The following is a 16,918-nucleotide window of genomic DNA, read 5'->3' as shown; positions in this document are numbered from 1 at the left end:
GCCTAGTTTTTAGTGTATTTAACCTTTTGTCGATACGATATCGGAGTAGAGAGAAATTCGCATTTCCGTCCAGGGACGTAAACTGCCACAGTACAGAAACTTTGGTTGGTGGCTTAACATAAGCCAAGTATATATAGGACCCCTTAAACGATTTTCTCCTCATTTATTCCCCTTCAAAGACCTGGAAAACCCTAGATTACTCTCTTAAACATCCCTCCATCAATCACAACCCAATCCAAGAGTTAATCACATAACTCTAACGTAAGGAACAACATGGCAATCATAGAGTCGTCGATTTCTCGTTGTTTTGCTTTTCGGAAGAAAGCTTCGTCTTGAAGTTACTTGAGTAGCAGAGTATCCTTCATCTTTTGAGGTATGATTTAACCTTCTCTTCATCTCTTTGAGCTTTACAGGTAACTAAACCTAGAAATTTGGTGGAAAACCCCATAAAATAAGCTTTTGCAATTCTTGTGAACTCTTATGGGCTTGGCTTGATTGTTGGGCTGTTTTATATAGTTTTAACGTGTTATTTGGAGTTATGGTGGTATGGATAGGATCGTACTATTGAGGGGGAGTAGGAAAGTAGAATTTTGTAGTGTTTTGTGGGGAAATTCGGCTACAAAAGAGCCTACGAGCTTATGCTTGCGAGTTGCTCGCTTAAATGTCTAAGTGAAGATTTTCATGAGCTATGAGTTTGATTTTGATCTTGGATAGTTCATTTTGTGTAGGAATCCATTCATAAGGTATTCAAGGACCCGGAAGATGCGTATAACTCAATCAACAAGGTATGCAGGGTTCTTCTCTATATCTTTCGGCATGACTAGAACTGGAATGAACATTTATTGAATTGTTTCATCGAATTCGAATTGCTCTATTTCAAATTGATAAATATGATTAAATCTACCCTTTTCTCATGAATAACTCATATCGAATAAGATTTAAGTATTCTCATCTTCCCTTGTTCATCGCTCAAAGAGAACTAGAATTCTTTTATTTGTTCTTTCTCCGACATTCATATTGATCATGGTTATTGCTAGCTTGAACATGATGTATACTTCAAACAAATCTATACTACGTAACTTTCATGTTTCTTGTGCTGGTTGTCCCATAATTGGAAACCAAAGAACGTAGCGACAATAACGATAGTCGGAGGGTAACGACGATAGGTCACTCCGACTCTTCGTATGATATCTCTTCTGAGGTCAGTCTTGCATTGCACTTATATCTATGTATTTATTTTCATTACCGAGCTGCGCTATAGTTGGCCGGGTAGGCACTTATATGTGCATCTAGACATGTTTCTTCTTTACCGAGCCGTGTTGTAGGCGGCCAGGTAGGCATGTAGCTGTGCATCGCCACTGATCAGTTGGGCAGAGATGATGTTATGATGATGAGCTCACCCCACAAGGGATTTATTATTATTATATGATATGTATATACCTCCACAGTGACGAATGATTTTACGAGCACGCATTTACATTTATGTTGTGGTTATGGTTGCCCTCAATGTCCTTGAACAGAGTTTCAGGTTATTTCTAAATCTCTTCTCATATTATTTACATGATTTGTGCTTGTGCTTACCGCCCTACATATTCAGTACATATTTCATACTGATGTCTTTTGTGCGCTGTGTTCATGCCCACAGGTGCTGATAGATAGGCCGGCACGCCTCCGTAGTAGGACACCGAGATCTGCGGTTGAGTGTCGCACTCCACTTCTTCGAAGTTGCTGGTTCTAATTCCATAGGTACAAATGCATATGTATATGTATAGTTTTGGGGGTATGTCGGGGCCTTGTCCCGACCTGTTGATATTATGTTACTCTTTTAGAGGCTTGCAGACTACTTGTCAGTGTATATATGTTTTGCTTGGCCTTGTCAGCCCCCTGTACAGTTGTCATGACCATGATATAGCCTTGTTAGCCTTAGCTAATGTCACGCCCCAAATCGGGAGTAGCGTGACCGGCACTCGAAACCAAACTACGCCCGAACGAACCACAGTAAATCTGAATCTCTGGGGATTGACCCCCACTTACGTGGATGACGTCTAGTCAGGATATAAGTATATGAAAATACTGACTGTCTTAATTAAACTGGTACACACACATCCAAAATATATATACAATGGGTAAGTCGAGGAGGCTGCTTTTATTGTATAATGCCAACAGTAACCAACAGACAAATACGAGCCGACACAACTAACACATACATACTATGTACAGGGCTCGTCTACAAGCCACTAGAGATTATGTGACAGTACCATACAATAAAAAATCAAGGAGAGACTCCAAGGACCTGGCAACTCCAAACAAAAAGGGAGCTCACCAACAACTGATATTTGATCCTGTCTACTGGGGTACTTTGTCGGGTTATCGCTACGACGTACCTGCAGGCATGAATGCAGCGCCCCCAGACAAAGAGACGGCAGTACGAATAATGTACCGAATATATAAGGCAAAGTAGCAGCTGAAATGAAGTAATAAGCTACACTCTGGATAATTCAAGGCACCTGGAAGTACTCTACTTATGTTGCCCTTTGTCTGAGGAAAGATAACATGACTTTATAGATATAACTCCATAACCCGGGGGTCAGGCATAGGTAAGTCCATGACCCGTAGGCCAGGTACGATCAACTTCATGACCCGTAGGTCAGGTACAATCAACTCCATGACTCGTAGGCCAGGTGTGCGTATCTCCGTGACCCGTCGGTCAGGCAATAACTCTATGACCCATAGGCCAGGCGATAACTCCCTAACCTTTAGGCCAGGTGACAACTCCGTGACCCGTAGGCCAGGCGTATACCAATACATAAAGATGACTCGAATGTAACCTGATAGCCTATAAGTAGCACATACGCTATACCTCCTGACATTCCCTTATTTTGTATATCTCAATCAATCTTATGCTAGCTCCTAACTATAGAGAAGTACTACAATAGGGTTATAGTAACCCAAGTGCAATCTTTTTGAGTAGCACATTTTTGTGCGGATAGTCAAAGATGCATCAACAGTAGGGATCATGCCAATGAAAAAAAAGGGACAGCCTTAACATACTTGTTCGGTCTCCTACTACCTACGCTTATCCACCCGATCTTGTAAGTCTACATTCAAGAGGATTCACACTATCGTTAGACTCATCATCGTATACTTGTGTTAAGTGTTCCAATTAAACTATTTTATATCCTGCCGAAAATCGGGCAGCATTTCCTCTGTTTATATGCCTAGCCCGCAATCATAATCTAGCAACCAACAACAATAACAACAATACCAGCATCAACCATAATATTATCAATACCAATATATTCCATAAAATATTTCACACGATATTTGTCCAATTTTTCCACCAACAAATCCACTATACAATTATTCAACAACTCTATTTCCGTAAATAAACTTATATCCATATCAGTAAGGAGAGATTCATACCTTATTCTCGCTAGCACCGCGATATCCCTAATATTTTCCTTGAATTCCAACCAAGATTTATAGCAATACGATAGTATAATCGCAACTACGCGCTATCCGAACTTAAATCCGGAGGTTATACTTAGTTCGCGTTAAAATTTTGTGGAGGAAAGGTTGGGAGAATTTTCTAGAGAGTTTTGGATATTTTGAGAGGTGTTTTTGGATGAAAAATGAGGGGCAAAACCCCTTTTATAAGGTTCCAAAGTCGGTTCGTTACTGTAGCAGTTATTGTAGCAGCGCAGCTATTGTAGCAAGTCGGTTACTGTAACACGCGTTTCTGCTCTATCAGCCTAACTTGTAACGTCCATAATTCTCTACTCCGATATCGTATCAATGAGCGATTTATTGCGTTGAAAACTAGACTAGACGAACTTCATTTTAGGCTTTTGCTTTGCTTCAAAACTTCTCATATACTAAAAGATATCCTTTCTCAAATTTTGACAAAGTTATCTTACCAAATCTTATCTAACTTTTCTCTAAGGCTCTGAAAACTTAATCTCCCTGATTTACTTGTTCTCCAACCCTTCCACGACCTATTATATGAACCTAAACCCTCATAATCTTATGATAGCATATACAATCCTACATATCTTCTAACAATAACCCCGGATCCATGTTGGAATGACTAATACCTAGCGAACCTTAACGTACCAAACTGCGAGGTGTAACATTCCTCCCTCTTAGGAACATTCGTCCTCGAATGTTGAGTCCTTAGGAATTTCTACAAAAATTTTGCCAGAGTTTCCTCTGTAATTGTATCACTACTGTCTTGTCACAACAACCCAAATTATACAATGCCTCACAAGGTACCAACATCTATATCTATACTAGCCACTCACGGTTAAGAAATCCTTTTAAAGAAATGTTACGTACCTAGGGGTGCTGATGGCTCTGTTTGCACGTCTTCTGGAGGTGGAAATAAATGCAGATACCTAGACTTCATATCCTTCCCAGCTTCCCAAGTCATCTCTTCCCTGTTATTATTCCTTCACAAGACTTTGGCTGAAGCTACGTCCTTGGTTCTAAGTCTTCGGACTTGCCTATCCAGAATGGCAATGGGTACTTCTTCATAAGACAACTTCTCAGTAACATGGTCATCGTCTACATGCACAATCCGGGATGGGTCTCCAACACACTTGCGAAGCATGGACACATGAAACACTGGGTGGACGGATTCCAACTCTGAAGGTAAATCTAGTTCATAAGCTACTTGGCCTACTGCGGCGCACAATCTTATAAGGTCCAATATACCAAGGACTAAGTTTCCCCTTCTTGCCGAATCTCATCACGATCCAAGTTTTGCCGACGATTGTCTGCATAGGATTTCTGACGACTTTGAGCGGTTAGTAGTCGATCCTGAATAAGCTTAACCTTCTCTACCGCTTGCTGGATTAAATCTGGGCCTACTAACTTTGTCTCTCCTACTTCAAACCATCCAACTGGAGATCTACACTTTCGTCCATATAAGGCTGAATACGGGGCCATTTGAATATTAGAGTGGTAAATATTATTGTACGCAAGCTCAATAAGAGGCAAGTGGTCCTCCCAATTACCTCCAAAATCTAATACACATGCCCTTAACATATCTTCAAGGGTCTGAATAGTACACTCAGCCTGTCTGTCCGTCTGGGGGTGAAATGCTGTGCTAAGATTCACCTGAGTCCCTAAACCTCCTGAAAAGATCTCCAAAAGTTGGTCGCAAACTGTGTACCCCTGTCAGAGATAATGGATACAGGAACACCATGAAGTCGGACAATTTCCTTAATGTAAAGCTTCGCATAATCCACGGCAGAGTAAGTAGTCCTGACAGGTAGAAAATATGTTGATTTTGTGAGTCTATCAACAATTACGCATATAGAATTAGACCTACACTGAGATCGGAGTAAGCCTGAGATGAAATCCATATTAACTACTTCCCACTTCCAAGTCGAGATCTCCATAGCCTGTAGTAATCAGTCGGGCTTCTGATGTTCAATCTTCACCTACTGACAATTAGGACACTGAACTACGAACTCTGTTATATCCTTCTTCATTCCATCCCACCAATAAACCTCTTTGATGTCGCGGTACATCTTTGTTGACCCTGGATGGATAGAATAGCGAGAGTAGTGAGCCTCCGCCATAACCTTCTGATGTAACCCTGCAACATCGGGAACACACAGCCTACCTCGATACCGAAGGACTCCATCTCTAGTAATTTCGAATGGTGATTTCTTTCTTTGTGGAGTTGTGTCCTTGTAACGAGTTAATGAAGGGTCTTCATACTGACACCGTTTCACCTCGACTACTAAGGAGGATGTGGCCGTAGTTTGAATAGCGACTCCTGCATCTCTCGAATCTATTACCCTGACCCCTAAGTTGGCTAACTGAAGAAGCTCATGAGCCAGCTCCCTTTTTCCAGCCCGCATATATGCTAAGCTACCCATAGATTTGCGGCTGAGGGCGTCTGTTACCACATTCGCCTTCCCTGGGTGGTACAAAATATCAACATCATAATCTTTTAGCAACTCTAACCACCACCTCTACCACAAGGTTAATTCTTTCTGCTTGAAGATGTACTGAAGACTCTTATGATCTATATAGATGTCAACATGAACACCATACAAGTAATGTCTCCAGATTTTAAGGGCATGAATCACGGTACGCTAGCTCTAGGTCGTGAGTCGGTAGTTCTTCTCGTGCAAATGATCTGCATGTTCAGACTCTAATCGAGAATAAACCAAAATATCGTCTATAAACACAATCACGAACAGGTCCAGGAAGGGTCTGAACACACGGTTCATCAAGTCCATGAATACAGCTGGAGCATTAGTTAATCCGAAAGACATAACAAGGAACTCGAAATAACCATATCTAGTCCTAAATGCTATTTTCAGGATGTCCTTCCCCCTGATCCTGACCTGGTGATAACCTAACCTCAAATTTATCTTTGAGAAATATCTGGCACTCTGCAGTTAATCAAATAAATCATCTATCCTCGGAAGTGGATACTTATTCTTAATTGTCACCTTATTTAATTGCCTGTAATCGATACACATCCATAGCAAACCATCCTTTTTTCTTACGAACAATACTGGGGTTCCTCACTGTGACATACTAGGCCTGATAAAGCCCTTCTCTAGTAGATCCTTCAATTGTTCCCTCAACTCTTTCAATTCAGCAGGGGCCATCCTATAAGGAGGAATGGATATCGGCAGAGTTCCCAGTAGTACATCTATAGCGAAGTCAATTTCTCGCTCTGGTGGGAGACTTGGGAGCTCATCTGGGAACACATTCGGAAACTCATTAACTACCGGAATGGACTGAAGGGTCCGTGGTTCCGCGTTTGTATCTTGAACTCGGATATATGGTAGATATACCCCCTTCGAAATCATCTTCTTTGCCTTGAGATAGGAAATAAATCTACCCTTCGGCGAAGCCGTATTGCCTTTCCACTCCAAAACTGGTTCCCCCGGGAAATGGAAAGTGACAGTCTTCGTTCGACACCCCACATTAGCATAAACAGAAGCTAACTAATCCATCCCCGTAATAATATCAAAATCGACCATCTGCAATTCTATGAGATCTGCTATGGTTTGACGACCACAAATAATTACGGCACAACCACGATAATTTTTTCTAGTAATAACAGGTTCACCCACGGGTGTGGACATAGAAAATGGCTCATTCAACAATTCTGGCGCTATATCAAGTTTTCCTGCAATGAGTGGGGTGGCATAAGATAAATTGGACCTCGGATCTATCAACGTGTAAATGTTATATGGACAGACTGTTAACATACCTATCACAACGTCTGGTGAGGATTCCAAGTCCTGACGACCTGCCAAAGCGTAGATGCGGTTCTGAGCCCCGTCTGCACCAGAAGCTCCTCTCCTTCCCCGGCCTCTACCGACTAATGACTGAGGGTCGCACCCGGAGGGACGCACGGATGCAGATGACCCTGCTTCGCATCCCGTTTGGCCGAGCCATACCACCCGGGCCTCCCTTCGGACGGAGCGCTCGCACAAAGTGATCCGGGCTACCACAACCAAAGCAGGCATTCGACCCAAACTGTCAACGACCACGGTGCGCCCTACCATAATTACCACATACCTGTAGAGCTGGTCTGCTCCGTCCTGAACTCCTCTGCTGCTGTGGCCCTGACATACGGGAGCTCTCACCCGGTCCAGATGTAATATAATACCCTTATTTGTATCCCTGAGTCTAAACTGATAGTGGCCTAAATGGCCTACCCTGATACTAGGGCCTGAAACTCCCCCTGCTATCACCCTGCTGACTAATAGTCCTAGCCCTCTTATGATGCTCCCTCTCCATGCTTTCAACTGTCCGCCGCTGAAGTCTACGTTCCTCGCAATTCTGTGCAAAGGCTTGGATACGAGCAACGTCCATATTATCATTCACAGCCACAGTGGTACAAGCCTCGACATAGTCGGGGTGCAAACTCGCCATGAACCTGTGAATCCTGGCCCTCAATGAATCAAAGAAAGATGGTGCGTATTTGGCTAGGGAATCAAATCGGAGGCAATAATCTCGAACGCTGGAACTACCTTGCTGGACTGTCAAGAACTGATCTAACCTCGCCTCTCGTACCTCCAATGGTAAATAATGATCAAGAAAGGCCTCCAAAAACTCAGACTAATGCGCTGGGGGTGCCTCAGAACCTTTGGCATGCTCCCACGGCTCATACCATAAGACCGCTATATCACGAAGCCCGAAAGCCGCTAACTCGCTCGCTCGCTCGTAGTACGCACGACTCGAACATACGCCGGCTCTTGTCAACGAAATTCTGCGGGTCCTCATCCTGTTTAACCCCTGAGTGCTCTGGAGGGTTAAGTGCTAAAAACTTACGAACCTCGACCTGGGACCCATCGGTCACCGGCCCAGCAGATGCTCGACCGCCTCTCGTGTCATCACAACTGGGCCGAATAAATGCACCGCCCTCCTAAGGTCCTCGGTCCGTCAAGACGTGTGCGAAGCATCGGAGCGTCGCCTCCCGCAGTTCCCGAGCGGTGGAGTCATCGACGATGGGCCGGCAGAAACCCCATCCCGGCTCCCGGCGCCGGGCCTCCGTCGGCGGTGTGTTCCCATCCCTCACTCACCGTCGTATCACCTCTCCGATTAGCTATAGCCTTCCTCATTACCGGCATAGCTATATAAAAATATGGGAGGGTAAGTTTAACTTAAATTTCCTATGACTTGGCTCTACAACACGATGTAGATCTGGAAGAAAGGTAACCAGTTCCTAAATGCCCTATAGCTTCCTGTTTATATGATGCGGTGCACAACACATCTATAAATAAGACTCTACTAGACACAGCTTGTAGACTCCCTAGGACAGACCTGCTCTAATACCAAGTTTGTCACGCCCCAAATCGGGAGTAGCTTGACCGGCACTCGAAACCAAACTAGGCCTGGGCGAACCACAGTAAATCTGAATCTACGGGATTGACCCCCACTTACGTGGATGAAGTCTAATCTGGATATAAGTATAAGAAAATACTGACTGTCTTAATTAAACTGGCACACGCACATCCAAAATATATATACAATGGGCAAGCCGAGGAGGCTGTCTTAATTGTACAAAGCCAACAGTAACCAACAGACAAATACGAGCTGACACAACTAACACACAGACATACTATGTACAGGACTCATCTACAAGCCTCTAGAGATGATGTGATAGTACCATATAATAAAAAATCAAGGAGAGACTCCAAGGACCTGGCAACTCCGGAAAAAAAAAGAGCTCACCAACAGCTAATAACCGATCTTATCTACTGGGGTGCTTTGTCGGGTTGCCGCTCTGTACCTGCAGGTATGAACGTAGTGTCCCCAGACAAAGGGACGTCAGTACGAATAATATACCGAATATGTAAGGGAAAGTAGCAGCTAAAATTGTCACACCCTAATTTCCGGTAGGGCGTGATGGGCACCCGACCCTTATTTAGGGCCGAGCGAACCCGCTGACTCACATAATACTCATAATCACGCTGACTATTAAATCATGATACAATTACATAATGAAAATTTGGCGAAAAATAATATGCTTTTTGCCATTCTCGTATCAATGAAAATCTGTAACATATAGAATTATACAGAACTTATAATGCAATGCGTATTAACTCGTCGGCTTACATAGCCACTTACATAACCGACATATTATCCCCACGACACTGTCTGCAAAGTCTCTAACATATACAAACTGTCATAACATAATGCTCTGACTCGGTAGCGCTCCGGAGGAACTGGAGCTCGCCAATCCCGCTAGAATGTCTCCCTACTAAAGTCTTGACTCATGCGGGTGTACTGCACGCGGCATGAAACGCGGCCCCGAAGAAAGGGGGATCGATGCGAAATATGTACGAGTATGCGCAAAGAGAATACGAACGCAATCATAATCGAAGTAAGGTATACAGAACGTGAGCATAATAACCCAAATATCAGAATACTTAAATCCGAAATACAAATCATACATAAGTAGTACGGAAGGCAAATATAATCATCAGAACGCCCAAAATGCTTAGTTTATTTGAAAAATATTTCTGACTCACATATACGGGAAATAGAACATATCATATAAACTAATGTTAACCGAATGCTGAGGGACGTACGGCCTGATCCAGAAATACTATAATAACCATAAACATACCTTAGCGCATCATAACATCATGACCGGTCACGTGAGATGCCATTAACCGATGTGGGATTGGCCTAAACCAATATGGGATTGGCCTAAACCAACGATGTGGGATTAGCTAAACAGTGTGGAATCTTACCTCATCACTGGGTTTGCCCCACCATTGGGTTTGCCCCACCACCGGCTCTGATTTCAACAAATCACATATTCCAGAATCCATACATACAACTATAACGTAGCATACATACACAGCACCCGACCGAAAGGGGCTCGGCGTACTGGACTCATCATACAGCATAACATAACATAGTGCACACAATAACATAACTAGCCAGGACTTGGAAAAAAATGACCACGGAATGCATAAACATAATCGTAAGTAGCCATATGCATACAAATCTCACATATACACATACCGCGGTCAAGAATCCAGCGGTCGATGTCCATATTACCGCGGCCCGAAATCCAGCGGCGACATCACTCAACATACCAAACCGAACCTCAGAAATCATAGTCACATATCGAAATCACATGCATATGAGCAAATAAATAATTAAGTTACTTTCCAAAATTCGATGACCAAATATAGTTACTAACATCGGAAAGTGCAGAAACAAGTTTCGGATTTAACGGAATTAGTATACGAAAGTTACAACCTTCGAAATCGTTCTTGTGTCAAAATGTATTATCAAACTCGGAAGTAGTTAAAATCACTATTTTATAGTAATCAGAGCGATGGTCAAAAGTTTCCTTTTTAAAATCACACAAATATACCAAACAGGGCGACATAGGGAGATCTCGGGATGCGTGGGCCCCACCTCGGTCAAATTGTGTGCGGCGTACTGACTATGGTCGTTAGGCCTTACGAGGTCATATACGAAGGATTCTGGCCCTCCAATATCATTTGGGCAAGCTACGGATGTTTAAGCACTTCTTCAAAAAAAGATATTTTCAATTCAATTTCTTGAATGAAAAAGGGCCAAAGAGGCTCGGATTCCGAGGTAAGTCGTCCCAAAACTCGTATCCTAGCCTAACATACCTAGGACATGCAAGAGAAGGAATGAGCAAGCTTTACATACCTTTTCCCGCTTTTTACGCTATTCCAAATTCAAGTTCCAAACTCACGAAAATGTGATTGGTCACGTTTGCAAATGTTAATTATAATACTTAAGAACTCAAGTTTAAATTAACACTTGTCTATAAAATTTTCGGCAGCATCTCCTTTGTAAGTATACCATCCCCGAGAATCTAACTCGGCCAAATCAACAACAACAACACCAACAACAATACCAACAATATCAACATCGATCCAAAACGCATTCTAACATAAGAAATCTTCCTTTCTACATGCAGTACATCAACTTTCGATCAACTACGCACATTCAAACCAATATCAAAGCGTTTACATATTCATTTACTAATTCAAGATCATTCAAACATAATTCAAAACATTTTAAACAACATACAAAATGGTCCCGACAATTCCATCAAACCATAGTCTACCCGAAACCTCCATTTCAACAAGGGGACATTCTCAACACATTTTATCTTCCAAATTCATCAACTATCCCAACAACACACACATTAACAACATTATACTCATAAATAAAGAAAGCGACACTAGCATCTCATTGGCTTCCAAATCAGCCCGTGGCGATTCCGTCATCAATTTAAGTTATCAAATTCTCGTTCCCATACAAAATACATAACCACGTCGACTAACACATTACGCAGAGAAATTGTTCCATCGTTTACACACCTGACACACACACACGGCCCATGTCCAACATTCACAACTTGAACCAAAATCATCAAACTTTCATTTCCGATGTAGAGTCCACAACCACAACTAGAATACTACACAAAATTAACTCATCTTGCTTTATACCACACGTACACACGGCCATACATGCATACATACCGATACCTGCTAACTTTCATATTTTCATGAATTCTATCCGTTTCTACTTACTACACACATAAATGAACCCTTCATAACATATAAAAATAGATGAATTCTTACCTCTTTCCTTCAACTCTTCACTTGACCAAGGCGTGCTCGCCTAAAACGAATAACTTATCGACCCAAACAACTATACCACGTTGAAGGGGCCTTTGAATTAGGAGGAATACATGAAGAAACTAATTTTTTGGACAAGATTTCATGGGGGTGATTTCACCTTTTCACCCGCCGAATGGCCTCTACTTCTCCCTCTTTTTTTTTTTTTCAAGTCTTTCTTGTGTTAAAAGATGAATGAGTGCATATATATATACTTAGTAATTGCCAATGACAAATGGACACGTATCCTTAACGAAATTTCTAAAATTATCATAAAGATGACTTATTTGTCATCTTTTTCATTCTTTTTCTTTTTTTTTTTTTTTTTTTATTCAAGACCACCAACTTCTCAATTCCAATTACGCCTTAATCTTTCCACAATATTACCATAAACTCTTTTGTGAATTTCCATTTTTACCCCTCGACTTTCCTCGATATGATCATTTTGCCCCCCAGCCTTCCACATTATTTCCATGACCCACTTTTGTGAATTTCTCTTTGCACCGTCCATCACAATATTCTATACCAATCATGTTCACAATTAATATTCACCAACAACTTGTACATTAAAATCGTCTTGGAAAATAGTCTTACTGCTAATTTCTCACAAGTACCTCGGATTTTCTAAACGTGCAAATTACGGGCCATAACAAAAATGAAGTAATAGGCTACACTCTGGATAATTTAAGGCTCCTGGAAGTACTCTACCTACGTTTCCCTTCATCTGAGGCAAGATAACATAACTCTATAGATATAACTCCAGGACCCGAGGGTCAGGAATAGGTAGCTCCATGACCCATAGGCCAGGTACAATCAACTCCATGACCTATAGGTCAGGTACAATCAACTTCATGACCCTTAAGCCAGGTATGTGCATCTCTGTGACCCGTCAGTTAGGCGACAACTCCGTGACCCGTAGGCCAGGCGACAACTCCGTGACCCGTAGGCCAGGCGTATACCAACACATAAGGATGACTCGAAGGTAACATGATATCCTATAAGCAACACATACGCTAAATATACCTCCTGACATTCCATTATTTTGTACTCCCCCCATTCTAAAATAAGTGTCTCTTTTAGCTTATCCACACCCCTTAAGAAATTGCTCACTCCTAGAAAATTAAGAGTGTTTTTTACCAACTTACCCCTAATTAATGCTTAGAAAAAGAAAAGTTATTTAATGATTCTTGATTATTAATAAGGGTAAGTTTGGAAGAATAGGATCAATTTTGTCTTGAAATCCTAAAGCGTCACTTATTTTGGAACAAAATAAAAAGCCTAAAAGGACACTTATTTTGGAATGGAGGGAGTATATCTCAGTCAATCTTATGCTAGATCCTAACTAGAGAGATGTACTACAATAGGGTTATGGTTACCCAAGTATAATCTTTGTGAGTAGCACATCTTTGTGCGGATAGTCAAAGATGCATCAACAGTGGGGATCATGCCAATGAAAAAAAGGGACAGCCTTAACGTACCTGTTCGGTCTCCTACTACCTACGCTTATCCGCCCAAGCTTGTAAGTTTACATTCAAGAGGATTCACACTATCGTTAGACTCATCGTTGTATACTTGTGTTAAGTGTTCCAATCAAACTATTCTATATCTTGCCGAAAATCGGGCAGCATCTCCTCTGTTTATATGCCTAGCCCGAAATCATAATCCAGCAACCTACAACAATAACAACATCAACCACAATATTATCAATACCAACAAATTTCATAAAATATTCCACACGACATTTGTCCAATTTTCCACCAACAAATCCACTATACAATTATTCAACAACTCTAATTCCGTAAATAAACTTATATCCATATCAGTCAGGAGAGATTCATACCTTATTCTCACTAGCAAGGCGATATCCCTAATATTTGCCTTGAATTCCAACCAAGATTTACAGCAATACGATAGTATAATCACAGCTACGCGCTGTCCGAACTTAAATTCGGAGGTTAAACTTAGTTCGTGTTAAAATTTTGTGGAGGAAAGGTTGGAAGAATTTTCTAGAGAGTTTTGGATATTTTGAGAGGTGTTTTGGATGAAAAATGAGGGGCAAAACCCCTTTTATAAGGTTCCAAAGTCTGTTCTGCATCTCATGGAGGGAAAAGCCAAAATGTAGTTGTCTTGTTCGCCTGTGCGCGAGGAAGGTCTTTTTCCTTTCTCCTTCCATTGCTTGCTAGGTTCGCTTTACAAGAAAGGGAAGGCATCCGGCCTCTCCTGCTGAGCTAGGCGCCGGGGCCCTAGATGCGCTAGCGATTGGCACATAGGGGAATGGTTGCCCGAGTTTCTCGGCAGTATCCGCACCCTCGCGTTCATTATATCTCTTTTGTAGGCTATTCGTAGCACGCATTTACTACTCTGTCGGTATAACTTGTAACGTCCATAATTCTCTACTCCGATGTCGTATCGACTAGCGATTTATTGCGTTGGAAACTAGATTCGACGAACTTGATTTTAGGCTTTTTCTTTGCTTCAAAACTTCTCATATACTAAAAGATATCCTTTCTTAAAGTTTGACTAAGTTATCTTACCAAATCTTATCTAACTTTCCTCTAAGGCTTCAGAAACTTAATCTCCCTGATTTACTTGTTCTCCAACCATTCCACGACCTATTACATGAACTTAAACCCTCATAATCTTATGATAGCATATACAATCCTACATATCTTCCAACAATAACCCCGGATCCATATTGGAACAACTAATACCTAGCGAACCTTAACGTACCAAACTGCGAGGTGTAACAGCTACATATATATGTATGGGTTGTTGTTGGGTTTTTTCTGCGTGCAGGTTGATACATCTAGTTCTTGTTAGCGTCATTTAGCGGCCTTATCAGCCCATTATTCATACTACATGTCACAGATGCCATGGTTGGTTCTCTCGAGCCTTCGCGTGCCGGGTGCCGGGTGTCGGCCACAGCCCCCAACGTGGGGTGTGACAACATATATACAACACATATATAATTTTATATATATAACCCTATCTCTTGCTCTTTTTTGTTTTTGTTTTTAAGAAGAGCTAAATAAGTATACAATGAAAAGGCCTGAATCCTTTTTTAGAGCATTGCAACAATTTTAAAAAATAAACAAAAAATAAGAAAGCAAATGATCCGTGTAAAAATGTAGATTTTATGGAGCTTGGGCAGAAAGAGAAAATACATGCTCTAGAGTAGAGTAATATGTGGAGCTTTTAACTTTTGAAAAAATTTCTTTGATAGTTGCCAAGTGTCCTTCACCTTTTTTTTGGGGGGGAGGGGGGGGGGGATATAATTGCCATCAAATTTTCCACAATTTACCAAAATACATACATGTAATTATGTAAATAAAGACCAAAATAGGGGCAAAAATAAAAATTTTGAGGTTGTGAGGACTACAAAACTCATGGATTCTCACTTGTATATAATTATAATATTTTGCTTAGTTAGATGAACAGCGTGATTAAAAGTGAATGATTATATTGATTTTGACAAAAAAATATTAGAATTAGGAAAAAATGATGAAAGCATTCGAATGAATTAGGCAGGTCTTACCTCTTTGATGTTCAAGTTCTTGAATATGGGATTCTAGGATTTTCTTCGTTCAAGATGGAGTCTCAAATAATAATTTATGGATTCTTAAGGTTTAACCTTGTTAATAAGAGTATTGGAGAATTGGAATCAACATTAAAACACCATTAAAACTCACCTTGAAGGGTTTTTGATGCCTTAGACGAGTTTTACCTTAAACTAGAACATTTTTCGTACTTGGGGAAATTGGGAAAATAAACCCAACCTTAAATACTTAATAAATATGAAGTCTGAAGAATCCCTACTCGTGTGTCACCCGTGTGACGCATGGATGCCGCATAAGGCTAAAAAAAAGCTCTAAGAGGGTGCTGGCATGCTCCACCTACACGACGCGTGGTGCCGCACACTCCCTTTAGTCAAATGGGCATAACTTTTTGTATAGAGCTCTGTTTGGCTGGTCCATATATGTATGGAAAGATACTTCAAAGGGCTGCAACTATCATGTTTTAAGTTTTCTTAAATTCCCAACGTATTTTCAGGTATGCAGGTTGTAAGGCAGACTTACCTTAACCTTGGTTGATTCTATCGAAACAGAGTGTTACATTTCTCCTTTAATATTTTGATTCAAGAAAATTTAGTATTAAATTATTGCTTTAATTCTTGGTGTGCTGCAAAATTTTGTGAAAATTTCATCCATATGCTGGTTTGAAATGAATATGGTGGTTTCAACCAAATTTACGTGATAGAATGTAATGAATTAATGCAATGAGTTTTCATTCTCTCTTCGATTTTCTCTTCCGCTTTTTCTATTCCATAACATTTGTAATGTGATAGACGTATATAATGATAATCGTTCTATATATCATAAGAGAAAAGGACTCCTTGTAAGGAAGTTGGATAATTGTGTTTTCCTTTTATGTCGTATCCTTACAACTTAAGGTTTCAAAATGTTCAAAACATTAGATATGTCGATAGTATTATACAGAAGAGGAGAACATGAGGGGCAAAATTTAGGTTTGTTTATTTCATGTTTCTCTTTTCCGGATTAGATGTTAAAAAATGATGGTCATATCATATGTTGGTAAGGTTTTATTTTGGAAGTGTCCAGTGCAATATCTTATTCTTACACACACGAAAATATATGAGAAACTTCTAATCCTTCCCCGATCCATACTCTCGAGTTATAAGTTTGGTTTTCTTCTAAAAAAAAAAAAAGCCTGCACAGATTGCCCGACGAATACTTTGGATT

This window comes from Lycium ferocissimum, unplaced genomic scaffold (assembly GCF_029784015.1).
Source record: "Lycium ferocissimum isolate CSIRO_LF1 unplaced genomic scaffold, AGI_CSIRO_Lferr_CH_V1 ctg2667, whole genome shotgun sequence".
NCBI lineage: Eukaryota > Viridiplantae > Streptophyta > Magnoliopsida > Solanales > Solanaceae > Lycium > Lycium ferocissimum.
This window is presented reverse-complemented; position numbering follows the sequence as displayed.